Below are 27,754 nucleotides of genomic sequence, written 5' to 3' on the forward strand. Positions count from 1 at the left end.
GCACCTAATGAGCCTTTTAAATCTGGGTGGTCCAACTCATATTCCGTGGCATACAAATACCTAAATACTCAAAAGCATACACCCGATCAATACATGTGTCATCCACCACTATCTGCCTGTTAAAATGAAACACCCTGTTCTTAGAAAAAAACATACATTTGGTTTTAGCACCATTAAGCCCTAAGCCCCACTCAGCGCAAAAAGAGAACAAAGATCTAAGAGCGATTGCAGCCCCTGGGGCATCTTAGAAATCAACAGGGTGTCGTAGGTGAAGACGAGGGTTGGAACCCTCCTCCCCCCGAGTTTTGGTGTATCACACCCTTCTTTACTAAGATAGTCAATCACCCCATTGATATAGGGAGATCAGGGTGGGGGCTAAAACACAACCCTGTCTAATTTCTTGGACCCTTGTGTGGTGGTAGAACAATCGCTTAAATGCCCATGTGGCCTGGCCTATGTCGGCAAAACTTAACGAAAAATAAAAACAAGGTTGACTGAACACAAAAGTAACATTCGAACTAAGAGTCTGAAATCACCACTGGCAGCACATTTCAACACTCACAATCATACCCCCAGTCAACTCAGATTTCTTGTTCTGGAGCAACCAAGTATTCTACCAGGAAGAGATAATAGTCAACATCTACTCAGACGCGAGGCCTTTTGGATCAACCGTCTGACCACGATCCAACCCAAAGGACTCAATGATCGGCTGGATCTGAATTGTTTTTTGTAAAGAGACACTATATGTGAAGCGATTACCTTTTGATGGGATGACTGATATACATTGGCATACCAGTTTCTTTAATTTATTTGTTTCCTTTAATTTTTTCCAACTTAAATGGTCGTTAATTTTTGTAACAATGACAGTGGAATTGACCAGCATTCTCAATTATAACCTATTTGTGTTACATAGGCATACATTCTTTGGACCTGTTCACAGGGCTAATTGACTGTGTCCGATACCTTTTCGCCCCATGTATCTCTAATCGGTATTTCCCATCGTAATGAGTAACAGGCTGACTCTTTGCACCTCGTATTTCAGTGTTAACGATGATTCACTTTTAATTATTTTTCAAGTTTAGATATCGACTCTACGCACGTCAGAACGGTCCGTTCTGCCTGTTACAGTCTGTTTTCGACTCACGCTGAACTCGTGAAGTATTTCTTTACTGTTGAGCCACGTGACGTAGCCAGTCACGTGATTTTGATCATATACCGATAGCCGCGACTTCCGCATTCCATCACGCTACTCGTTGCAAAACTCAGCGAAATCGTTTGTGAGCGGCCTGCAAGCGACTAACTGGTAAGTGACTCTGGTGGTCATGACACACGCACCCCCCAGACAGGGCTGACATTATTGTGGCGAAGACTTTTTAAATCGCCTTTGTTTACATCGGGACCTCTTTTCTTTCAGACACCTTTCATACAACATAGCGGAACCCCGCGTGATGTACGCTGAGAAGGTATGACACTCATTATATTGTTGAAAATAAGGGGGATGGCACCTTAATTACGCACCTTCTGTGCTGTAGCATGTTTTAGATTGATTGTACTTTTCCGGGTTTCAGGGCACCGTTGCTTCGACATGTGTGACTTCCCTTTAATATAACAGGTCCGAAGGTTGGACGCGTACAATTTATCATCTCACCATTCGTAATTCAGCCTTTACCCGTTTATGTCTTTAGGCCACGATTCCTTTCACTTCTACGAATCACCCCTATTATATACCACTGTATAAATCGCACTCACCACGTGCATGTTAATTAGTACTTGAGCCTTTTTTTAAACAGATTGCAATGAGTATAAAAGACACGAAAAAGCATTTTAAATTATGTGGGATATAAGGTGTACCATCCAGGTCGTAACTGGTTTAATCAAAGTGAAGATAATGTTGGTATATATATCCATGATATGTTTCACAATGATCTAATGAATTACTGCATGTATTAATGCTTGTGTACAATCCTTTGTTGGCAGCACATTTAATCCCCTGATGAAGGGCCAAGTGCCCGAAATGCATCGGGCAACTGAAATTGAATCATGAATTTTGAACTTTGACAAAGAAAATGATGTGAATTGAACGTAAAAAAAATACAGAAACAAAAAACTTTTTTCAATAAAACTTTATTGATACAAATTCATAACAACATTTTGGAATATTTTTCTCATTGAGTGCATTTGGTGATGCTACCCACGTCTGGGATAGCGCTATACAACGTACTAATTTCTTGGACCACCATGAATGGGTCAGTTAGCTGCCTATCCACTCCCCATCTGACCTGTGCCTAGTTTCCGACATGGAGCCTCAGCAAGATATTCTAAAGAGAAGGGGGATGCCGATATTTTCCAGTACTTTCCACATTTTCTCCCGCAGGACAAGATCAACTGCTGTACACAAATCAGCGAAAGCATCGTACAGCTTCCCTCCATAGAATGACACCTTGCTTCCAGTATATACACGAAAACTAAAAGTCTTGGGGCCAGATGTAGGTAGCCAAATACTGGTCGGTAATGGCCGAAAATTCAGAATTTCGGCCATTACCGACCGGTATTTGGACATTGAGATGTAGGGCTCCCAAAAACTACTGAATCGGTAAAGGCACAAATTCGGAAAAATAAGACTCTTGAGATGTAGGTGACCCCTAAAATAACGAATTAGCATGAAATTTGGTATTTAAGAGTCGGTATTTAGCATGGATTGAAAGCAGGTGGTAGAGGGAATGGAGAAGGGAGGAGAAAGTGTTCAGGCAGAGGATAACACTCTTCCAACTGACTGAGCCAGAGATACTGTAAAGGTACAGTCTACACCCCCAAACCATCCTGGACCTGATCAGGTACCTGCACCCACTCCTGGAGCACCCAACACCAAGGGCGCACACCATCCAACCCCATGTGCAGGTGCTCTGTAGCATACAACTGCTTTCATCTGGGAGTTACCAGAGTGTGGTTGCTGTGGTAGGTGGGATGTCCCAGAGCTGCCTGTCCCATTTCTTCAGGAAGTTCCTGGATGCCATGATGCAGAGAATGGAGCATTACATCAGCTTCCCGGAAACTGATGCGGAATTGCTCAGGACCAAGACTGACTTTTACCTAATGGCACATTTCCCACACGTCATTGGCTGAATTGATGGCACCCACATCCCAATATGCACACCTGCTGCCACAGAGTACATTTACAGGAACAGTAAGTCATCCTACACAAAAAATGTACAAGTAATCTGTGATGCCAAGTACATTATCACGGACATAGTGGCCAGGTACCCAGGAAGCACCCACAACTCCTACATCTTCCAAATCAGTGGGATCTACACCCGCCTGACAGCGGGGGAATTTGGCGAAGGATACCTGCTAGGTAAATTACTGTGTGACACTCCCCTGATAGATAATGCAGACGTATGTTTATGTGTGCCTGTGAGTAATGGTTTTCTCATTTCACATTAGGGGATAGTGCATATGCCCTCCGTTCCTTCATCCTGACACCCTACCTCAACCCCACAACCCCCAGCCAGAGATGATACAATGTGGCACATAAATCAACAAGGAACATCGTGGAGCGCACCTTTGGCCTTCTGAAGAGCAGGTTCCGCTGCCTGCACAAAAGTGGAGGGGCACGGCAGTACTCACCAGTCATCTGCTGTAAGATCATTGCAACTTGTGCAATGTTGCACAACCTCGCTACTAAGAAGGGCACCGAGGTGGAATTGAGCGACTATGAAGACCATGAAGATGACCATGCACTACCTGCACCCAACACTGTAGGAGTTCCAACACCAACAGACGGCAGACAGAGACGGGCAGAGATCACACACAACTACTTTTGAGTAAGTAATGAGACACAGCAAGGAGTTCAATGCAATAAACATAGTTTGATTGGCACTACGGTAAATGTCTGAAGACACATTTGTTAAATCCAAAGTTTGCCTAGCCCAACTGGGCGGACAGGAGTCACTTCACCCTCACATGTCCATTCGAAATTTAGCAGCCTTACTGCCTGCGCCCACGCAGTACACTGCGTGATGCCTGTGGTGGGGGCAGATCATTGTCTGATGAGCCAGCGCCTGTACTCTGGCGTCTGCTGCTCCTCCGAATTTCCGGGATAGGGGTGCTGCTCCTACTACAGGTGTTGTCTGTGTCCCTTAAACCTTCACCTCCTGTGGTGGCTGACTGGTAAGTCAGCAGCACTTCCATTGCTGTAGTGACTCTCCCCATCCCCCTCGTGAGATCTGTGCAGCAGTACACCAGCACCTCCTGCATTGCAACAGAACGGCGACACACCAGTGGAGTCGCTGTTGCCAGAAGGTGCATGGCCCTTGTCTGCTGTTGCATGCACTGCCTCTCCCTGCGCCTTTGTGTGTGGTCCTCATTGAATTCGTCACAAAGTGACATCACTTGCTGTGACATGTCCCTCACCACATGGGCCATGTCCCTCATGCTGTCCGCCATTGATGTGATCCCCCGGTTCATGTTCTCAATGTTTTTATTTATTCATTTCGCGCATTTGTCTGTGCACTGCACTAATTGATTTCGCCTTCAGGCGCTGCACCTTCACCATTGCTGTTTCAAGGCCACGGAAGACACCGTCACCATGCCCACCCAAGCTTGCCTCCCAGGCCCTATGGCATCTAGTGCCTCTGGATACAGTGACAGGAGTGGATGGAAGACCAGCTGTATTTGCCTCCATTGACTCCATTGGGATCTCACCCTCCCTTTCCTCATCAGAGGATGTTTGTAGGATTCTTAGCGGGGGAACATCATGCCTCCTGTGCCTGCAGATTTCTGACACCACCGAGCCTGCTGGTGTGGAAAGTTGTTGTGGCTCATGTTGTGGGGAGTCAAGGAGCAAAGGTGATGATGGCAGTTGCATGGTGGCTGCCTCTGGTCTGGCAGCTGCATGTGTGCAGGGTGCTGGAGGTGGTTCAGCGCTGGTCCTGCATCCCTGGCTTCTTCCTCACTCCTTTCCCTTTGGGGTGGCCTCTTCTCCTTCTCCTGCATTGTCTTGCCCAAAGTCTCTCCTGTGGACAGATATGGACAGTGGCTTAGTGGTGCTTTCACTGTGTATTTCTATAATAAATCACAAATCATTTGCACTATTTCATGGTCCACCCCTGTCTCTAATTGTATTGTGTGGCATGCCTGACATTCTTTCATGTTGCCTGCTATGATGTGAATTCGTATGACTGCCACTCCCATAATGCATTGCAGGTGGATACAGAAGCCTGTACTGGAGTATCTCAACACACAGCCACATTGGGGGAGGGAGACCGGCAAGGGGTGAGGAATGATGGACATGTCCCTTACCTTTCTTTGATGCAGCTCGGGCTGAGCTGTCAGTATCACCGATTCCAAAAATGCTCTCTGGCTCCAGTGTGGACTCCACAAGCTCTTCCAGATCAGTGAGAGCAGGTGCCCTATTCTTTCCTCCACCTGTAGCATTGGCCTCTTTCCTTATTGCCGCCAATTTATTTTTGGTAATGATCCTCGTATCATACCATCTTTTCTTTAGATTGTCCACTTCCCTGGTAGTCACTCCAATGGCGTTCACCTTGGACTGGATCCCCAGCCAGGTATTCCTCTTCACAGCCTCTGCTACCTGCAGAGACTGCTTTCCGAAAAGCTGGGAGTGGTGCTTTACCACCTCCTCCACCAGCACCTGAAGTTCACCTGTGCTGAACTTCATCTTCCTCTTCCTCTCTGCACCTTCCCTCTGGGAGTCTTGGGAATCTATCTTTCACTCCTGCACAGCTCAGCTTCACAACAGCCTGTCAGTGTGTAACTGCTCTCCTGGGTGATCAGTTACTCTGCACCTGCATGGGTGTGGCCACTTCCTGGTTGTGGGGTGGGGTGGATGCACAGGATTGGTTGATTCCTCTCATGATTGGTTGGTAGCTCAACTGCTTGCTTTTTTGTATCCCCGATTCGTTATTTACCGATTCGGTAAATACCGATTCGGTAAATCTCATTCATTCCTATGGGCAACCAGGCCCCCTAGGAATGAATGGGATTTATCGAATCGGTATTTGCCGAATCAGTAAATACCGAATTGGTAAATACCGAATCGGGGATTCCGATTTTTACAGATTCGGTATTTTTTACCGATTTTTTTTCTACATCTCATTTCTAAACTACCGAATCGGTAAAATTCTGTATTTTAGAAAATGAGTTACCTACATCTGGCCCCGGATCTAATGTACAGACGTTTGTTCTGAAACCTGCCTGAAGTCCGGATAGGATACCCTCTTCTGTAATCCAATCCTGCAGGTGAGTTAGCATTTGTTGACACTTTTTTTTTGTATTGAGTCTTTTAGACTAATGTGACAATGTGACAATAGTTTCCCAGATTTGCCTGGTCCCCTATCTTGTATATTGGCAGGATCTCTGCTAGCTTCCATGAGGATGGAATCTTGACACCCAAAAAGAGGGCATTGGAGAAAATGTTTATGTATGGTCCCCACACCTCCGTGTTTGCTTTATACAGATCGTTTGGGATCCTGTCCAGTCCCGGGGTGTGAGCTGGAATACAGGAATTGATGGCATTCAGGGTCTCCTTTACGGTAAATGCAAGAATATTGGCATCATCTTGAGCAGCAACATGTTGAATCATTTCATCCTCCTCCTCCATGGCACGTACATATGCATACAACTTACTGAAGTTAGTTATCCAGTCATCTGGTTCTAAACAAAAATTCATCACTGTTTGGAGAATGTTTATGCATGTTGATGCCATACACCAGATAGTATGGCTATCTTTAGAGATCATCTCTTCATGGAAAGTCAACTACTGTGTATCTTACCACTGCTTATTGGCCCTGAACATAGACTGCCTATTCCTAGCCAAACAGTTAATAATATTGGGGTGTGTATTGGATTTGACTGCCAATAGCAGCACACTCTTTGCTGATCTGGTATCACTTTTAAACCAATAATGTGTTTTAGGCCTCCTCCATGCCCCTTTTGATGTTTTACCTAAAAGATCCCTAACCTGCACAAAGAGTTCATTGTGGCTCACCCTCAAAATCTCTCTCTGTGAGACCTCCGGAAATGATGATAGATGATCTACTTCTTTTCCTACTCTTGCAACAACTACCTCTGGGGCTAGGGTTTTTTCCCACTCATTTCCAGATGATATTTTTCTGATTGATAGCTGTGGAGAGACCACCCAAATCCAGGAAAGCCTGCAAAATGAGTTTAACCTGGGGTTGTCAGCTAGGGTTAAGGTTAGTGCATGGAGGTCAGTGTCTAGTCTATCCACCACTTTCCATATATACTACAGCCAGCCATTGCTTCACATCTACCAGAAAATAGTCAATCCTACTCTGCTGCCCAGGTCTATTATATGTCATTTTTGCCTGGCAATGTGATGGCATCCTACCATTTGCAGGTTTAAGGTAAAAAATGAGCGTTAGAGACAATATCTGAACTGCTTTGGGGGACCATCGTACATATGGCAAATCAAGCTGGGAAATACCCCACTGATTATCACAGTCTGCTGTTAGTTTTGGGTGGTGATCAGTTTGGGGTTCGAATGCTGTAATAAAATCTCCTGCCCCCAGAAGGTAATCACTGCTTCAAGGGTGGTAAAACCACTGACTGCAAATCCGATGTCTACTCAACTGTAAACATAATAAAAATGTAAACCATACTCGAAGGGAAATACAAGCACAAATGCCATCACATCAAGTGAATGAATACACATTTCCTTTATTTCACATTGTAGACAAGTTTTGACCCAGATCCCCAGCCCACCAGAGCATGGGCATCCGCAGACATTTTTGCAGGAGAGGGGGGCTAACCTGGCAAACGAAGGGGCGTGGCTAATCTTAATAGGGGCGGGGCTAAAATGGCAGACAATCAGGATTGGGTAATGCTCAGGCCAAGCTGAGAAAAAAAGTGGTGAATTCTGCATTTGAAACTGGACAACAATTAGAGCACACTTATGAACCCTAATATTACCCCCCTGGCCCCTTAAAGCTCATACATTCCCTGATCCGTAAAATTAGCCCCCTGGCACCCCTTACCCGCCTTGACCCCTAAAATTGTCCCCCAGGCACCCCAAAACCCATACCCGCCCTGAACCCTTAAATGTCCCCCCTTGCAGCCCAAAACCCATACCCACCCTGCACCCTAAAATTACCCCTGGCACACCAAAACCCATATTCACCCTGAACTCTAACATTTCCCATGGCACCCCAAAACCCATACTTGCCCTGAACGCTAAAATTACCCCTAGCACCCCAAAGCTCATACCCACCTTGAACCCTAAAATTATCACTGCCACCCCAAAACCCATACCTACCCCGAACCCTAAAATTACCCCACTGGCATCCCAAAAGCTGAACGCTGCAGTCAGATTTACAAGCCAACTGGCATGTGTGCAAATTCAGGACAGTGAGTGTAAAAATTCAGGACAAAGTCTCAAAATCCGGGACAGAAATTCAGGACAGCGGGTCAAAATTCAGGACAAAAGGTAAGGTTTACAGACGCATCAGAGAAGGTTGCGCAATAGTATATAAGTAAGTAAATAGACAACCACTAAAGTATAAGTGAAAATAGGTTTATGCATTAAGTTGAGACAATTGTGCACTTCATGGTTTGTCAGTATTTGTGCAGCTTTAAGCAATTGTGCAGGTCTTTTTGTGGGAACCAAACCACCACCACCTTTCCAGCTCCAAGAGAAAACGCCTGAAGCCCGGTCCGGCCAGTCTGGCCTTAATTCCACCCTACAATGGCACCCCTCATCTTCACATAGACCCTCTCTCATGTGTATCTAATTTCTCCTATAGTGCTACTCATCCCAAGTATGTGGAGCAGAGTTTTGGAGTGTGTTACAACACACACATATTATAAAGAAACAATCACTCATATAAATGGGAAAGGCAATGTATAGAAAATGTTGCTTAAGATAATGGGGCTTACAATGTATAATCATACTTTCATCCATCATTCAGTCTTTCACCATTCATTCTGTACTTCTATCTGTGTGCCCAACAATGTCCATATTCATCCATTTACAAACCTATCAATCACGCTTCCTTCCATCCATCATTTCACTTATCTATCCCTCAATCCACCCTTTTACTCATCCATCATCCATCCACCCTTTCACCCTATCCATCCATACACTCATCCATCCACTCTTCCCTCATCCATCCATCCATTAACTCATCCATTCTGCCATTCACCCGTTCAGTCATCCATTTACCCACACCCTTCCTCTTTCAATTCCCCTTTCACTTAGCCATCCATCCTTCCATCCACCCACACATCCATCTACACATCCACTCATGAATCCATCCATTGAACCTATAATTCATCCATCCTTTTACTCATCCATCCACCCTTTCACTCCTTCACTCATCGATCCATCCTTTTATCATCTACCCGCCATTTCACTTACTCATCCAGCCTTACATCCACCCTTTCACTCCTCCGTCCATCCATTCACCCATTCACTTATCATTTCATCAATCCATCAATCATTTCACTCATCCATCCACCCATTCATTTGCCTGTCATCCACCCTTTCACTCATCCATATATCCATCATTTCACTCATCTATCCAGCCATCCATCCACCCATCCCATCACTTACTTACTCACTCACCTTTTCACATTAATTATGAGACCCATCAAGAACTCCACCATCGCTGTAGTTCCTAAAGCAAGGGGTGGGTGGAGATAGGCAATCTGAAAAAGTGGAAGGCATGAGTCATGCACGATGCACAGTGCCTTTACATGGGGCAACTGTGACATGGTGTTGTTTCCAGAGCTTTAAGTGGGATGAAAAAACTAGGGGGGTCCCTTCAAAAGGGTGTTTGATGTAATACAATGTGTGGCTTAAAACACATAAGCTAAAAATCTATGCTTAATATAATGTGCCGCCTGACTGGTATTTTTGTTGCTTCTGTCATTGCATCCAGATATATAATACAACAAGTAACATTACACTTGGAACAAGTAACGTTACACCTACAACAAGCCAGAACTATTGGCTTTGTCTATGGTTGTTAGTTGCATAAAATAAATAAGCAGCAACCATTGCTGCTATACTATAACTATAATCCTTTCCTTTCAACTTCTTTCACCGCCTTCCTGTGGCTAACTGGATTCTCACCTAGCAGCAACATGGTTGTTTTTGCACTTCCAGGTGACCAAATGCCCTGCCCTGGACTGGGGCTGGAGGAGGCCACCACATGCTGTGCCAGCCCAGACTGACCCATTATCATTCTGTATGTAGCAATCAGCCTCACACAGAATGATAATGGGCGGGGTGGGGTTGGTCTTGTGGACGGGGGCGTGCCAGGTGGCTCCATCAGGGAGCTGAGGCCTTTTGCAGGGGAACAGCTCTGTTCCCTGCAATGCCTAAAATTAAGGTGGACGGTTGGATGATGTCCTGCCTGAGGATGAGCCCCGGCATCAGGCCTCCCTCCAGTATGCATTTGTGCACATGAGCGTGGGCAGGGGGGGCAAGGAGAGGCGCTCCGGGGAGGGTAAGCACCCCTCCTTGCCCCCCCTGGGGATGCCTATGCACCAGAGGGCCTACCCCTTCCACTCTGGACTGCATTTACATTAAAGGAAGTAAACCCACAACAGTGAACTAAAAACAAGAAACAGTTCTCTTCAAAGAGGCAAACATTATAGAAGTCTATAAAACTATCACAATCCAACTCCTGAAGTGGTTTTGGGATCCCAGCTACATTCCATCACAGGATTTTCAATGATGGTTCATTGGGATGAGTTTGTGGTGAAAAATAACCAACCACCGACTCCACTACCCGGTTTGGGAGATCAAATGCAACCTGCTCACAGAAGACCCACCAGACCTAAAACCAGTTACAAGGGGTCTAACAGGTTCCCCCTAGCTACGGAGGGCAGACTAGTGGACAGGTGGCAGTCGGAAGCTTGATTATGACAAGATGTGGTGATGGGGCTTACTATATCCGCACTGTCATCAGCAGCAGGCATTGTTAGTCAAGGATAAGACCCATTTAACCCATGGCTAGCATTACCCCCAGCCTAGGCTATTTTTCACCTGCAGCATTACTGGCACCATTCCTTGAATCTGATACTGTATCACAATGTCGGTGTTGGCCTGGGAGATGGTTCTAGCATCCACTGCCATGAGGCCGTCAATTAAAAATTGCCCAAAGGTCAGGTTGTCCCTAAGGCCTCTCGGGTGATGGCTGGAATATTGAAGTAATGAGTTCCTCTCTGCCGGCTTCCTGAACAGAGTTGGGTGTAGTGTCTCATCTTCAGCAATGATAGAAAGGTCTAAAAAGTTTATGGCTTTCTTGTCAAAATGCGAATCCGTCGCAACTGTAGCCAGAAAGAGGACTACATTGAGCAATCAGGGAACCTTATGGAACGACTAATAGATCGTAGCTATCCCAAGCGCTTGATCAAGAGAGCCAGAAAAAGAGCGTGGTTCAATCCCGAGACGTTTTGCTACAACCCAATGAGCAAACTCGGAGTGACGAACAGCGCCTAATCTGTGTAACAACCTTCTCAACCCAAAGCCATGTGATCAAAAAAGCCATAAACAAACACTGGAACTCAGAGGAGCTCGACATCAATAACCTACCTTTACATTCTTTCAAGAAGGCCAAGAACATCCGAGATCACGTAGTGTTCTCATTTCTTGACAACAACTCTGGACCAACCATCACCTCAATGTGGAACCTTCCACCGATTGTGGGCCATTTCAGATGTGGCAGTTGCAAAGCCTGCCCATCGACTATCCAAACAAAGGAATTTGTTCACAAGCAACGACGTGTAACACTTAAATCACACACAAACTGTAACACCACTGATGTGGTGTACTGTATAACCTGCCCGTGTGATCTAATTTATGTCGGACAAACACAGCAACGTGTAAAAATGCGATTTTTACAACACTGCAGCCGTGTCAGGTGCAAGGTCCAAGGAGCCCCTCTTGTTGAACATTGTAACAAGGAAAAACATTCACCTGAAAGCCTGAAGTGGGTTGTACTCGAACAGGTTAAACTTTGCCCCAGGGGTGGCAACATAGCACCTATTCTCAATGTCAGGGAACTCAAATGGATCGATTTCTTTGACTCTGTGCGAAAATGGCCTTAATGAATCCGAAAGCAGCTTTGCTCAACTGGCTATCCTCTGAACCTTACTCTGTCACCTTCCACACTGTTCTAAGTCCATATCGCCACTCTGTGTAACTTGTATCTTCCCATTGCAATGCTGTGCGTCAAACCACCTTGTAGGTAGGTTCACGCAAACAGGTGATCTATTGAAATGTGTTGTGCATGTGTGGACAGCCCGTATCGCAATATGTTGTGCGTCTACACCACCCTGTTGGTAGGTTCATGCACCTAGGAGGTCTCTATACAATATACTGAAAGTTGTCATGCGTCTATACATATATTGGTACACCTATGAACATTTATACCCCGAGAGGATAAGCGAAATATGCAGCACGCACTACCTCAATGCCGTACGTCTAACCACCCTGGTGTCAGGTTCACGTACACAATTGCCTTTAGATTCAAGCTGTTATCATCTACGTAACATGCGTTCTAACCGCTTTGTGGTAGGTCACACGTGACATGGGCACTTGGAGATGCTAGAGGTTACCTAGCAACCGTCGCATGTTAGTCCTTCCTCACTCTCTAACACACCAGATAAAAAGGTAACCACGCCCCCTCCCTGCCTTACTTCCTGGTTAAGGGAGACACGATGAGCCACAGTTACGAGACCTCGTACAAACCCTAGAAACTTGATTGACCAGGTAAGCTCCACATGAGACCTCCGTGTCATGTACGAGTTATGTTGGAAAGACTCCTGATACCCTGTCTTCCAAATATTCACTAGCCCTCCCACTTACTCCCTTTCTAGATACGGGAGCTGAATGAATCCTTCCAGCCAATTTTCCTGATCACAAGGTAAATCACTGCCACACCAATAAGCTATGCATCATCTGTAACGTATTGGAACCGATCCTTACCTAGTCCTCTCGCTCCCTCAGATTGTCTACGGAGTGAACCTTGCCACATCCGATACCATCCGACCCACAACCTCGGCAAGGTAATCATGATTTAACTAAAAGTTGAGAGCACAATTAACTATGTGGCTCTTTTTACCTGTACAGTCCTCAGTGTATTTTAACATAACTGCCGAGTGGTCCTTCCGCTACGGCCCACAGGAACTCTGTGGAGACCCCCATGAATAATTAGTTTCAAACTTTCCTCTTTAACCCTAGGAGGTCAGCCCTTCTCCAACCTTCCCTTCCCCCGTTTGTCCTGATGAAGACCCGCGTTGTAAGGATCATCCTCCCTACAAACCTTAGGGTCGAAACGTAGACTGCTACCTACCCTATCAACTCCTATCATCAGCAGGATGTATACAGCCATTTCGGAGCTGATTGTAAAATACAATGTATTGGCTTTTGCATATCCCGTGTGTCCCCGATTGATGGGGACCATCTAAAAGACCATATACATGAACTTTAATGTATGTTGTTTATGTCACAAATTATTGAATAGTGAGTCACAAATATTTCTTTCCAATCTTTACCCTGCACTCCTTCCCCCTTTTCCTATGTGGGCACAAAAAGTAATGAAAAAATGCCAATGTCTCCTTTGATACATATCGTCTAATCATAAAAAGGTGATACAAGTGCGTTGTTAATAAAAGCACTGCACTTTTTGATTTGTTTTCTCTTTCATTTCTATTTTTGTTAAATACTTTTGTGGTATACATTATACTGATTGCTTCCTTAAGTCTGGGACCCCTCTGTCCATAACGATTATTCACCCAGGTCCCTTTGACTTTATGGGTACAACCCTGTTGTTTGTAACAACGTAGGATTTTTTCAGGCACTTTATAGAGCTACGGCTTGGTGGTAAAAGCATCAATCCTGGCTCCTCCCTCAATTAGCTGTGCAACCTGAGGATTGGAGTCCCCAAATCAGGCCAGGCAATAAACTCAGCGTGCTGAAAGCTGCACTAGCAGAAAATGCTGTTATCAGAAACAGAAAATAGCCCAAAAGTACTGCATTGGAGCCCACATGAGATCATAGAAGAGAAGTTGAATGTGAGCCCAGTTGAGAGAAAACAAAAAAGGCAAGTCAGGTCACAGAGCAAGAAGAGGAGGGAAGAAAAAAACAAATGTTTAGTGATTTGGAGTTGGAGATGGTGGAGGAAGCTGTGGTTATTAATTACCAACATTTTGTAAAAGTATCTTTGATTGTGCCTGTACTCACAAAGAGGAGAATATGTTGGCGGACATGGAAGGCTTAATACCATAGGTATGACCACCAGGAGCATCAAGGAGATCTATAAAAGGAGGTACAACCTGATCTCGAGATTCCAAAAAAGTGCTTTATACGAGAAAGGAAGCAGCTGGTACAGGAAGTAGAACATCCACAGAGCTGCCACCTACCTCAAAGGTAGAGGCCATTGAGACTATCCTGCTCTCAGAGGAGGTCATTAGTGTTAGTGCAATTTGCACATTAGAAACTGCACAATCACCACCAGGTTAGTGCCTATATTCCAAATTCCATTAAAAAAGTTTTAACTTTCACCACCACAAATGCACTATTTGTGATTATGTAGTTCATAGTAACATATCAGAGCACAAACATTATATGAATCACACCTTCATCAGTTAATATTGACAGCAGAAGTTAACATTATAATAGACATATATAACTTGGCAGTGAGCATATATGCATGTACAGGGCCCACATTGTATATCCTACAACAAAGCATCCTTTGAATAATTGCTTTTTACATCATCAGTATGAATGTCCTTGGAGTGTCCTGCTTTACTTATCTGCATCAGAGTACTGGAACACTCTGGGTTCATGTTGGCTGGATCTTCTGAAGAGGGCAGATGAAGAGTGGAATTTGTGGATGAGGTTGAACAAAGGGTCACTTATTATATTCTCGTTTGTATCGTGTCCTTCATGTTTCACTGACGACAAGCTGATGCCAAGATTCTTTGATCTCAGCTCAACAAGACTTAAATGGAGTGAAGCTTTCTTTTCAGGAGAGAGCTTCTCAAATAGAATAATGAGAAGTGTCAGCTGAAGGGAGATTGGGCTTTCTATGACGCTGCCCGTATTGCAAAATGAGATCAGGGTGTGGTGTCTTGAGCGTTGGTATTTTTTACATTGACTTAATAAGACGTGGTGGCATGGTGAAAATCTTATTTGAAATGCTGTGTGTTCCATTACTTTTCAAATTTTTGGGGCGGCTCTTTCAACTTAAGGACATTGTGACAGCAACGCAGGGTTGTGCATTTCAGGAGAAGCACAATGGAAAATTACCGTGTGGAGCACAATGTCACCAACATCAGATAATTGCTACTTCTAAGTGCATTGAAGTGTGTTGAGGACTTGAAGCATGAAGTTGATACAAAAGTTCAGGTATGTGTGACTAAGTCAAAAACAAATTAAAAAATAATGCTCTGTTTATTGGTAATTTTTTCCATTGTGACATTTCTGGACATTGTGCAATTTGTAAAGGCTGTTCAGCTTTAAGTATATTCTATGATAAGTGTGGAAGGGAGGATAATTATTTTTGAAATGCTGCTAAAATAGTGGGAAAATTGAAGAAAACTTGAAAGAAATGTGTGAGGAAGTGGTGTTTCAAATTGGTGGCAAGGTTTGTGACAATCACTCAGATGAAGTAGACATTGAAGGACTTCCTGTTGAAACGCTGTTTTAATCTTGTTCAAGGTTATCCATTATCTCATTATCAATGTATCAAAAAAGTATTTGCAGGAACAGTTAACTTAAAGAAGATGGACATTACACTTGAGGAATTTGGCGAAGAGGTGATAAAAATGGTAGGGTATTTTACAGCACTTATCAAATATAGTGATAGATTGACAGAACAAAAGTGTATGTGCCCATTTAGGGAAACAGCCTTCTGGGTTGGTCCCATCAAAGACCTGTGAATGTACTGGACCTAAATGCGAATCGCCAAGTATGTGTGCAACAAGTTTAGCGTGGATGTGATAATATCTTGTAACGTCTTCCCATTGTATTTCGTAGGAACTTAGGTTGCTTAAAAAACTCTCCCACAGAATTCAAATGAAACAGGGTTTGTGTCATGTGGTTTCCAAAGTGAGAAGAATTACATTGAATATTTAAGAAGCAGTAAAAACTGCACTGTAAAACTGTGTGATGCTGGAATTATTGTACCAATTGAAGCTACAACAAGGCTCCTTCCAGTTGTTGTGGTGCGTAAAGCTAATGACAATATTAGGATATGCGTCAACCTTTGTGGACTCAACTGGGGTGTCATTGTATAGGAAGTGTCACTACCTAACCTAGCAGAAATTTCAAATGTAAGAAGATACTAAGTTCTTTACAACTTTGGACTTGCCATCTGTGTACCATCAGATCAGGCTACAAGGAAGTTCTCAAGACCTCACAGCTTTTATTACTCCTATTGAATGTTATATACATTTTGGCATAGTGAAAATGAAAGCAGTAATTCATGAAGATTTTTAGTAGCTCGGTCTCGATTTGGAGGTGAAGAGATCCATCAGGTTGTGTGGTGAGTGTGTCATGAGTGACAAGACGTGCAGAATTTGTGTTTCTCCTATGGAGTGTAGAGTCCTACCAAAAGGGCTCCAAGAAGAGAATACGGTGGGCAAAGTAGGACCTTTGAAAGGGGAAGGGTATACTAACTGTTATTTGCCATGGATATGTTTTCAAGTTAGCAGGATTTTTGTCATGCATAGGGGCCATTGCATCTACATCTATTATTAGATTTGTTTAGGGTTTGTTTTGCCGCAAATATTTTCTGAAATGATCAGTTGTGTTCTCAGGAGGTTGAGAAGGACAATGGAAAACTACTGTGTAGAGCACAATGTCACCAACATCAGATGATTGCTACTTCTAAGCACATTGTACACATGTTGAAGTGTGTTGAGGAATTGAAGCATGAAGTTGATACGAACGTTCATGTATGTGTGTCTGAGTCAAAAACTAATTAAAAAGTAATTCTCTTTTTATTGGTAATTTTTTCCATTTTGAAATTTCTGGACATCGTGCACTTTGTAAAGCCTGTCCAGCGTGAAGGATGTCCTACAATAAGTGTGCAAGGGAGGGTAATTTTTCGAAATGCTGCTAAAATAGTGGGCAAATTAAAGAAAACTTGAAAGAAATGTGTGAGGAAGTGGTGTTTCAAATTGGTGGCATGGTTTGTGACAATCACTCAGATGAGGTAAACATGTAGGGATTTCCTGTTGAAATGCTGTTTGAATCTTGTTCAAGGTTATCCATTATATCATTATCAGTGTATCAAAAAAGTATTTGCAGGAACAGTTAACTTAAAGAAGATGGACATTACAACTGAGGAATATGGCAAAGAAGTGATAAAAATGGCAGGGTATTTCATAGCACTCATCAAATATAGTGGTTGTTTGACAGAACAAAAGTGTATGTGCCCATTAAGGGAGACTGTACCCTCAGTTCTTTTAAAGCGTGAATAATTTAGCTTTTTGGTGAAACCCATTACTTTTCCTTTGTACTGGTATTTTATTTACACCTTTCTATTTGACAAATTATTTATGCTCTTCATTGGGTATTTCAGCATGAAAAACACAAGTGTCAAGTCATAGCAATATTCTGTAGAGAATTATTTTTCAAAACATCTTAAATACACATAGATGGTAAAACATTTTTAACAAAATTCATCACAATTGACATTTATATGATGAAGGAAAAAACAGAAAAGACATCCAATACATAGATACTCTACCACCGGAATTGGTGGATGCACTAAAGCAATGATCCTAGACTTCGTTGTAATGTCTATATCAGGTATCAGTAATTACACAAGGAAATTCTAGTTTTTCTGCAGAAGAGATTATTTCCTCACTTCACAGGCTGGAATTGAATTTGTTATTCCTCTGTGTTTTTATCATGCGCCGACGCATTTCGAATCTTGGATGTTGAATATTTGAATTTTTGTCAGGGCTAGTACATTTTAGCAGCTTTGGTGTTTTCTGTAGTGTATGTACAACACAAAACAACTTGGACTATTATAGGGGCTCCTTTCCTTCTCTCATTTATTTTTCTATTTCTCATTGTCTCAATATGTTACCGATTGTACCCGAGTAGTAGTGGTCATCTTCTCGTCAAATTTTTAGCAGCCGCAATGGGAGCTACCTCTCGTTTGAAAGACTATCTGTTAAAAAGCAGAGAAACCTATCAGGGATACCGATTTAGAATGCTGTACGTGAACGCTGAATTCTCCTGCTTACCGGTTTTTCTGCTGTACTGTCGGCCCTGCTGGTTTAGGCTGCCACTTGTGGGGGACTCTAGCAGCTCTTGCGGCCGTTGCCGCTTTCACTGAAAATACCGCCATTACCGCCAGTACCGCCATCATCGCGCCCAGAGGGGGACCACATAGCCCAGAAGCCCTCAGTGTCACTGTTCCAGCACGTCACTGTGCAGCGCCAGGACGCGCTTAAAAGCGAAGGAGGCCTCACGCAGCGTGAGACGCTGCAGACTCTGAATTCTCCTGCTTACCGGTTTTTCTGCTGTCCTGTCGGCCCTGCTGGTTTAGGCTGCCACCTGTGGGGGATTCTAGCAGCTCTTGCGGCCGTTGCTGCTTTCACCGCCAATACCGCCATCATCGCACCCAGAGGGGGACCACATAGCCCAGAAACCCTCAGTGGCGCTATTCCAGCGCGTCACTGTTCAGCGCCAGGATGCACTTAAAAGCGAAGGAGGGCCCACACAGTGTGGGATGCTGCGAACGCTGAATTCTCCTGCTTACCGGTTTTTCTGCTGTCCTGTGGGCCCTGCTGGTTTAGGCTGCCAACTGTGGGGGACTCTAGCAGCTCTTGCGGATGTTGCCGCTTTCAGCGCCCAGAGGAGGACCACATAGCCCAGAAGCCTCAGTGGCGCTGTTCCAGTGAAGGAGGCCCCACAAAGCGCTGGACTTGCGCGGGCTTGCCCGTCGGCACCCGTCAGCGGAAGGAAGAGCCTGGGCTGGGCCACCCCTCCAACATTTTCTTTCCGGACTCAAAGTAAGCTAAGTACGCTGAGCTTTCAATTTTGACTTTGGACTTAAGGGGGCATTGTTAGTGTTTTATTGTGCTGGTGGGAGAGTAATTGTTGAAAGACAAAGCTGTGCTATTTAGTGGCTTCTCTTTGCCAAATTATTATAGTACACTTTAGATAAGTTTTAAATCCAACATTTTGAATAAAATCTCACGTAAGGGGGGACTGGGGCAGGAGTAGTGGGTACCTTAGACGCTTTCCTCTCACGGGCTGAGTCCATGTTAATACGTGAGATTCAGCTCACAGGACGGAGGCTCTCTTTAGAACCATTAAACCCACCTACTAAGCAAGCTCCTATGCCAGAGTCTAATGCTATTGTAGCTGCAAGCCCCCAAACCTTACAAAGGATTGTTCTATAAATGGTTAATTCATCTTGCCAAACTCCACTTTCCTCTCCGCCTGTCACTCGTATCAGGCACCTAAGGTCCTCACAAGCCCCTAAAGTCAAAGAACAGTCCAAGAAAAGGAAAGCACGTAGTGCCTCTAAAACCAGTCATCAAATCTCAAAGTAGGCAAAGAACAGGAATGTTGTACATGAGCTGGGAGGGCCCACAGATATACCGATTGACTTTGAGCGTACCACGGGGGTTGAGAATAGTACTAACCAATCTGCAGTAGCACTTGGCCATAACTATTTCCAGGCTCAAACTGACTTTTTAAAACAGCTGGAAGAAAGATTATTAGTTTTGATTAATCCTGTTCTGGCGAAACTAGAAGTAATCGATCAAAGACTATGTAAATTAGAACAGTATATATCTAAAGACCAACCTGTAAACTCGGGGAATAGACATGTCTTAGATCCAGTCGTTAGAGAGATAAGAATTCCACCTAGTTCACCACGTAGCAGGATGGCATGTCCCTTACCGATCCCAATGGTAACCCCTCTGAACCCTCCAATACCGTCGGAACCTAAAGGTAGAGATGGGCCAAAGGGTCCTGTAGGAAGATCACAGGGTCTGGGAAATGCTTCGCTTGCGGGAGCATTCCTACATCTTCCACCTGAGGCGACCCCATACACCATTATTTTAGCAAATGTCCCGAAACTCCAACATCAAGAAGAGGAGCATTGGTCCTCACTTAAGAACAAGGTACTCCACTTCTTGAATACTAAAACAGGGCTTGGGAACCATCTTTTCAGGGAATTTAAGATGGTGAGAAGGGTTGCATGGGTTGGTCATTCTCAAAAAAGGCTTGGAAGGAGATTGTGTCGTGTTAAGTTTTAGGTCCCCGATTATGTTCCAGTGTATTTTGGACATGGCAGCCTACTCTAGGCCTAGTAATGAGGTTATCAGTGTTCTCCCATTGAGATTTGTCTATCGATCTGACGTACAACAAAGGCCAACAAGAGACAGGCCAATGTGGCACTGGCCAAGAGTTACTAACAGTTCTACCTCGGTGGCTAATAGATTTGAGCTGCTTAGCACATTGGATGCAAACGTTTGACTTCCCCCACAAATAGACCATAAAACATCTGGGGTGAGTTCACCCCAAGGCAGTAGTGAGGACAAAATTATTAGGACCAACCAGAGTCATAAAGCCACTAGGTTACCGTCAATTGGCTCACCCAAGTGCAATAATAATAACTGGGTAGATTACACAGAGTCGAATAGCCCTAATTCAGTTCTAAGGTCTGCTGTTTGCCCAGCATCAGGTTTAATGGTCTTAAATGTAACCCCTGGGGTAAGTGGGCATCAGCAATATAGTAATACCAGTATTGCATGTATAGAATCAGCCTTGGTTTCATGGAATATCGCAGGGCTAAAAAGTAAACTAATATCCCATGATTGGTTAACATTTATAGATACAAATAGTGTTAAACTACTCCAGGAAACATGGCTAGTTGAACTGGAATATAGACAAGGTTATCTACATTTTTTTTAACTAGCTACTCCGTGCTCCAGTGGAAGACCGATGGAGGGTTTGACCACCTGGGTGAGACAGGGAGACAGTTATCAAGTGAAACAGTTGGACTCCGAGAGCCGTGATATTTTAATAATTAACATTCAAAGTCCAAAGTCTAAGGATCTTTTTGGATCACCGACATAATATTGAGGGACATAATATCGAGTACCAAAATATTGAGTAAAAAATAAGTACAAAAATATTGAGTAAAAAATATAGTTTACAAAAATATAGTTTGTAAAAATATCGATTTTATTAAAAACAATGTTAAATTAAATTAATATTAAGAATGATTTACTAAAATATAATTACAAATACTTAAATTACCTTATAATAATTAAATAAATAATTAAAGTTATAAAAAAAAAATACAATCATATTTGTTAAAACATATATATATATAGTAACATAATATAATTAAAATATATCCAATATTATTACCGTAGGATAGCGGAAGTATAAAATTACTATTCCCACTCCAGAGAGTGCAACAGTAGATAAGGCGTTGGATAGCGTAGAGGTAAAAATTACTATTCCCACTCCAGAGAGTGCAACAGTAGGGAAAGTGTTGGATAGCGTAGGGGTAAAAATTACTATTCCCACTCCAGAGAGTGCAACAGTAGGGAAAGGGTTGGATAGCGTAGGGGTAAAACTTACTATTCCCACTCCAGAGAGTTCAACAGTAGGGAAAGCGTTGGATAGCATAGGGGTAAAAATTACTATTCCCACTCCAGAGAGTGCAACAGTAGGGAAAGCGTTGGATAGCGGTGGGGTAAAAATTACTATTCCCACTCCAGAGAGTGCAACAGTAGGGAAAGCGTTGGATAGCGTAGGGCTAAAACTTACTATTCCCACTCCAGCGAGTGCAACAATAGGGAAAGCGTTGGATAGCGTAGGGGTAAAAATTACTATCCCCACTCCAGTGAGTGCAACAGTAGAGAAAGTAGATACTTCATATATTATTTAAAAAGATATATATATGTATTAATATCTATAAAAAATGTAATTAAAAGTAATTACCACTTTAATATAATAAATTAATTAATTACAAATACTAATTTAATTTAATCATTACAATTAATTATCTATTAACACTAATTATTTACAAATTAATAATTAATTAATTAGTAATTAAACAGTTACTTAACAATTAAAATCTAATAAATACACAAAAAAAATATGTAATTAGTTATAATTAAATTACTTCCCACCCTATTCCCCTATGAACCCACAACCCGCTACAGAAATTAAATTACTTAAATTAACATATTTATCAATTAATCAATTAAATAAAATTATTTGGCATTTAAAATTTAATTAATTACCAAAAAAATATAATTTAACAATTAATTATAAACAAATACCAATAAATAAATTAACATATTTAGTTAAATATAATTAAATTACACTACATAAATTAACATATTTAATTAATTATAATTAAATTACTTCCCACCTTACTCCCCTATAAACCCACAACCCCCGCTACAGAAATTAAATTAGTTAAATTAACATAATTATCAATTAATCAATTAAATAAAATTAATTGGCAATTAAAATGTAATCCTGGGGGTAAAGCCTCTGATACCATTGCCTTGCTAGACTTGTATCTTGACCTTTATAATAGATAGGGGAACATTATAGTAGCAGGAGATTTTAATTGCTGTTTTGAGCCGCTAGATAGCAATGATATGGATCCTACTTTGGAGGAAGACCTCTCTTGGGACATTCCGCAACTGTCCATAACTCCAATTAAAAAGTGGTCAGAGGCTGCATTCCAGCTTAAGGTTTTATGCCTGGAACAGGGGTTAAGGGCTGCGAATGGAAGAACGGAATCAGATAAGTAGGGAGCCCCCACATTTAATAATGGATTATGTAGTAGTCGCATAGACTACATCCTTTTTAACAAAGAAAATTGGTTCTCAATAAAGGATATGGTTGTTCTGGAAAGAGTAGAAAGCGATCATAACCTGCTTGTATTGTCCTCCCAGTTGTTAGGAAGTCGCCCCTCAGAAGTCTGCACAGAGGCAATTGACATTTTCCCCACTAACAATACTAGGAGAGTAAAATGGTCGAACTGCCTTCTTAAAGAGGATCACCTAGTGGCAATGAGTGAGTTGGCCGTAGAGGCCACAGCAGTTCTTCAGAAATGTGTCACTCAGCAGGACATGGTGGCTAAAGTTATTCCCATTCATATTAACTGTTTTAATAAGCTCAGTGCTTTTTTAAAACAAAGGTACAAAAACTGAAGTATAGGCCTAAAACTAGGGTGGAAACATGGTATGGCAAATCATGTAGGGATGCTTACAAAACCTGGCTATGGCTATAAGAACTACAGATAGGGACAGGAATAAAAATGCCAGGGTGGCGTACAAGAAAGCGCAACACGATGCAAAACGGGCTTGGGACAAAAAGTACTGGTCAGAGTTGTATCATGCCAGTAGAGACAGGAACGTGGGTGCATGCTGGGATTTGGTAAAATGGGGGAAGGGGCATCCCAGGGACCAACCCCCCAATTACGTGTCCCCAGAATTGAGGGTTTCGCACTTTTCGACTCAGTTTGCCTGTCCGGATTTTGATATTGAGCTGTACCCTGACATCCCGAATATTCCCCAAGACATTACACCCTTACATTTCAGCAAAATGGAGGTAGAAAGTACACTTAATTCTGTCCCGAAGGGTAGAGCGCCCGGGTTGGACTGTGTACCAGCTGACTTGTTTATACATGATAGGGGAGTGTGGGCGCCTTATATTCAGTCCCTTGCCAACGCTATCGCAAAAGGCTCCCCCATACCAGACACATGGAATGGTGCCGAGATCATCCCAATTTATAAGAAAGGGGATCGCTCGGACCCAGACAATTATAGGCCTATAAGCTTGATTGATTGCATCCAGAAGGTGATAGCTAGGCTCGTATTGACTAGGATCCAAGGCGGGATTGAGGAGGAGGACATTCTGTCTCCCCTTCAGGCTGGGTTCCGCACACATACGAGCACCATAGATCAGGTTTTTAGATTTGTTTTAATATATTGGCGGGTGGTAATCCTTAGAGGAGGCACTCTTTTTGCGGCATTTGTCGACCTTAAGTCGGCATTTGATTTAGTGCTGCGTGCCAAGATGTGGAGTGTCTTTGCTGAACAAGGCGTGCCACTGGATGTACTGGCTATTTTAATTAAACTCCACGACGCAAATTTTGCCCAAGTCTGCTGGGGACAGCAAGGAAAAGTTACAGATAGGTTTCCTATTTCCAGAGGGGTACTACAAGGGTGTATACTAGCACCAATACTCTTCTCGCGTATATTAATAGGGTGATTCAGTATTTTAAGAACCACCCTACTGACGCTCCCAAACTGGATGGCAAACTGATCCCTCTGCTAATGTTTGCAGATGACACTATGTTCATTTCTAAAATGCAGCATGGCCTCCAGAAGGCTATTGTGCGTTTTGAAGTGTTCTGCAAGGACTTACCATTAACGTGAGTAAGACTAAGTTTATGGTGATGCACAAGCAAAAGCTCATAAGAGGGAGGGTGGCTGTGAATGATGTAATGCTAGAACAGACCCAAATCTTCTCCTATCTTGGCATAACCTTGGGTTCCAAATTAGATTGGAAACCTCACATTCACCAGCTGGCTATCAAACATGCACAACTAGCTGGTGCCCTAACAAAGGAAATTTGCCTATCGGCCACAAAACCAATTGCCCCAGCGCTTAAAATCTATAGCACCAAAATCAGCGCGACAGTCCTTTATGTGGCAGAATTATGGGGGTTTAGCAATTTAGCACTATTAACGAGCTCCCAAAATAAGTTTGTGAGGGGATTAGTTGGCCTTCCACCTTCCACGCCACTATTGCCCCTTTTCTACGATCTGGGATGCCAGGGACTAGAGGACGTGGCACGTTTTAGACCTGTGGCCTACTGGAGGAGACTGTGGGTTACACCCGAGCTCTCCCAGTACACTCAGGCTTTCCTCGAAGTCTGAAATGCTGATACCGCCCACAAAATTCCATGGTTAAGAGAGGTTAGGGCAGTTTACACTGCCATGGGCCTGATTTCATTGTGGGAGAATCCTATTGTTAATCCTTTTCCGCCTAGAAAGGCTTTCAGGGAGTTATACTGGTTGATGGTCTCCATGCGAAGTTTTAGAACTTGTACCAGTCCATCGCTCACAAGAAACTTCAAGGAGCTAAAACAAGAAACTGCTTATGAAGGGTATTGGGATTTTATCACACCTCCCAGAGACAGGAAACTGTACCACCAATATAGGGTGGAAACGCTTCCTGTCAACTCTTTCACCGGTAAATGGCATGCCAAAACCAATACAAGTTGTCCATTTTGTCCATCCCAGCCGGAAAGCATAGCACACATCTTGTTCATCTGCCCAGAGTATAAACATCCTAGGCATACGTGCTGAAACCTATTTGTCTGCTGAAGGGCATTACTACTGGTGCAGAGGCATTAAGGATTCCCCAAACAGACTGTTTAGAACCTACTGTAATTGCTTTCGCTAAATTTTTACATTGGATGTGGGTAATACGGGCGGGAAAGTTATGCCAGATCTCAAACTGTTTTAATACCCTTATGTACATTCTGTGTTCAATCAATTCCGCGGTGCTTATTGTATTTTGGCCCTGGACTTTTTCTTACATTTTTATAGTCTATTCTATCTTGTTTTAGATAATTTATTGTATATTGAATGGATTAATTTGATGACCTAATCTTCTGTAGTGTTCTTCTGCACTCTTATGCGAATGGATTGTTTATATCTTTTTTAACATGTATAGTCTTTTATGATACATATATCGAAATAAAAACCTCTTTGAATTGAATGCAGTATTTAAAGGCTTCCTTTATTTTGCCAATTCCTACCTTTCGCTTTTCTTTTTTTTAAATTTATTTCTCTTGCTGACTTGGAAGGCAGGTTGCGTGTATAACGTCCTACAAGAGATATGGACTTCTTAGTCTCCTGTTTCCAGATGGAGCATACATGGCATATTCGTTCACTGCTTAAATATGTATACATTATTATTTACCTGTGTGTAGGGTGTTTCTCTACGGAGCCACTCGTGACGTTGAAATATTTACGCCGGCCTTTTCCTGTAAAAGGGTGAAATTTGTTTGCTAAGTATTCTCGGCAGCATTGTGGTTTTAATAACGGTTTTATCTATTGAGAGGCATACCTCTGTTTAGAGAGTTCAGGTAGCGTCCGCTCCTCCTTACCTAGCGTTCGCAATGTCTTGCCGGCGTTTTCTACAATAAAATTTGAGAATGCGGTTATCTATTTTAGCCTTAGCTTCTTTAGCGATAGTTTATTTTATTTAACACGCTTTGCTTACCTCATTTGAGCATGTGGTTTAGCTGCATTTTCTATCTGTTACCTTCTTGGCTATCGTGGCAAACAGTTTTCCTATTTTGAAGTGCTTTTACTAATATGGCCCTTTCTCAGTGTTTCTGGGAAGTGTAGTTTCTGATTTTGAGCCAACAGGGTGATGTTTATTCAGAGAGCTTGTATGTTGCATTATGGGTGATATGGTTTCTAAGCTTTTGACACCTCTGTCATGCTGTTGAGGCCTGTCATAGCGCTGTTATATTTTAAAATTAGATATGCATCTTTTTGCAGCAAGGCACTGTCAACATCAATTGGCCATTTTGATGGATTAATTACTGCTAATACTGTCCATTTAAATTGAATTTCTCCATGGGACTTCTCAATAAAGTGATCTACTATTGGGGCAGCAGCTAACTTCTTATTTATTCTAGATCAATGCTGTGTAATTTGAGAATTCACTTATCGGTTGATCTTTCCTATGTATATTTTCATACAAGGGCATATTATAGCGTAAAATGTGTTCCTAGTTTTGCAGTTAGTAAAATCTGAATGTTTCCATTTAATGCTGTTATGGATGAATTCTGTACCTTCTATGGGAGTATTGCAGGCCACACAGTTGGCCACATTTGTGATGAACCTCAATCGGTTTTAAATTCCATTGCGATAGTAGATCAATCTTTTGTTTGGGTAAAGAAATGTCTACATGCACTATTTGCTGTCCAATGCTTTGGTTCTTTTTCATAGCAAACAGGGGTTTCTGAAAAGGACATTCAAGATTCTCAAGGAGGTGCCAATTTTTCAGTTGTAAATAATAATGTATAACTTTCTAAGCAGAGAACGAATATACCATGTATGCTTCATCTGGAAACAGGAGACTAAGAAGTCCATATCTCTTGTAGGACGTTCTACATGCAACCTGCCGTCCAAGTCAACAAGAGAAAGAAAAAAAAGAAAAGTAAAAGCGAAAGGTAGGAATTGGCAAAATAACGGAAGCCTTTGAATACAGCTTTCTAAATCAGTATCCCTGACAGGTTTCTCTGCTTTTTAACAGATAGTCTTTCAAACGAGATGTAGCTCCCACAGCAGCTGCTAAAAATTTGAAAAGAAGATAAACACTACTTCTCAGGTACAATCAGCAACATATTGAGACAATGAGAAATAGAAAAATAAACAAGAGAAGGAAAGGAGCCCCTATAATAATCCAAGTTGTTTTGTATTGTACATTCACTACAGAAAACACCAACGCTGCTAAAATTTACAAGCTATGATGAAAATCCTGGTATTCAACGCCCAGGATTCGAAACGCATTCGTACATGATAAAAACACAGAGGAATGACAAATTCAATTCCAGCATGTGAACTGAGGAAATAATCCCCTCTCCAGAAAAAATAGATTTTTCCTTGTGTAATTACTGATACCTGATATAGACATTACAAGGAACTCCAGGATCATTGCTTTAGTTCATCCA

At 42.6% G+C, this 27,754-nt stretch overlaps 1 long non-coding RNA gene across 1 annotated transcript; it reads left to right on the top strand.

Moving 5' to 3' along the window:
* Positions 1 to 1,244: 1,244 nt before the first annotated feature.
* Positions 1,245 to 27,656, top strand: LOC147674033 (uncharacterized). The gene is made up of 4 exons (XR_015302544.1): positions 1,245 to 1,303; positions 1,415 to 1,463; positions 27,185 to 27,253; positions 27,337 to 27,656. It is a non-coding gene; the product is annotated as an uncharacterized LOC147674033 (long non-coding RNA).
* The last annotated feature ends 98 nt before the right edge of the window (positions 27,657 to 27,754 follow it).

Source organism: Lissotriton vulgaris, chromosome 12 (genome assembly GCF_964263255.1).
Source record: "Lissotriton vulgaris chromosome 12, aLisVul1.2, whole genome shotgun sequence".
Classification (NCBI taxonomy): domain Eukaryota; kingdom Metazoa; phylum Chordata; class Amphibia; order Caudata; family Salamandridae; genus Lissotriton; species Lissotriton vulgaris.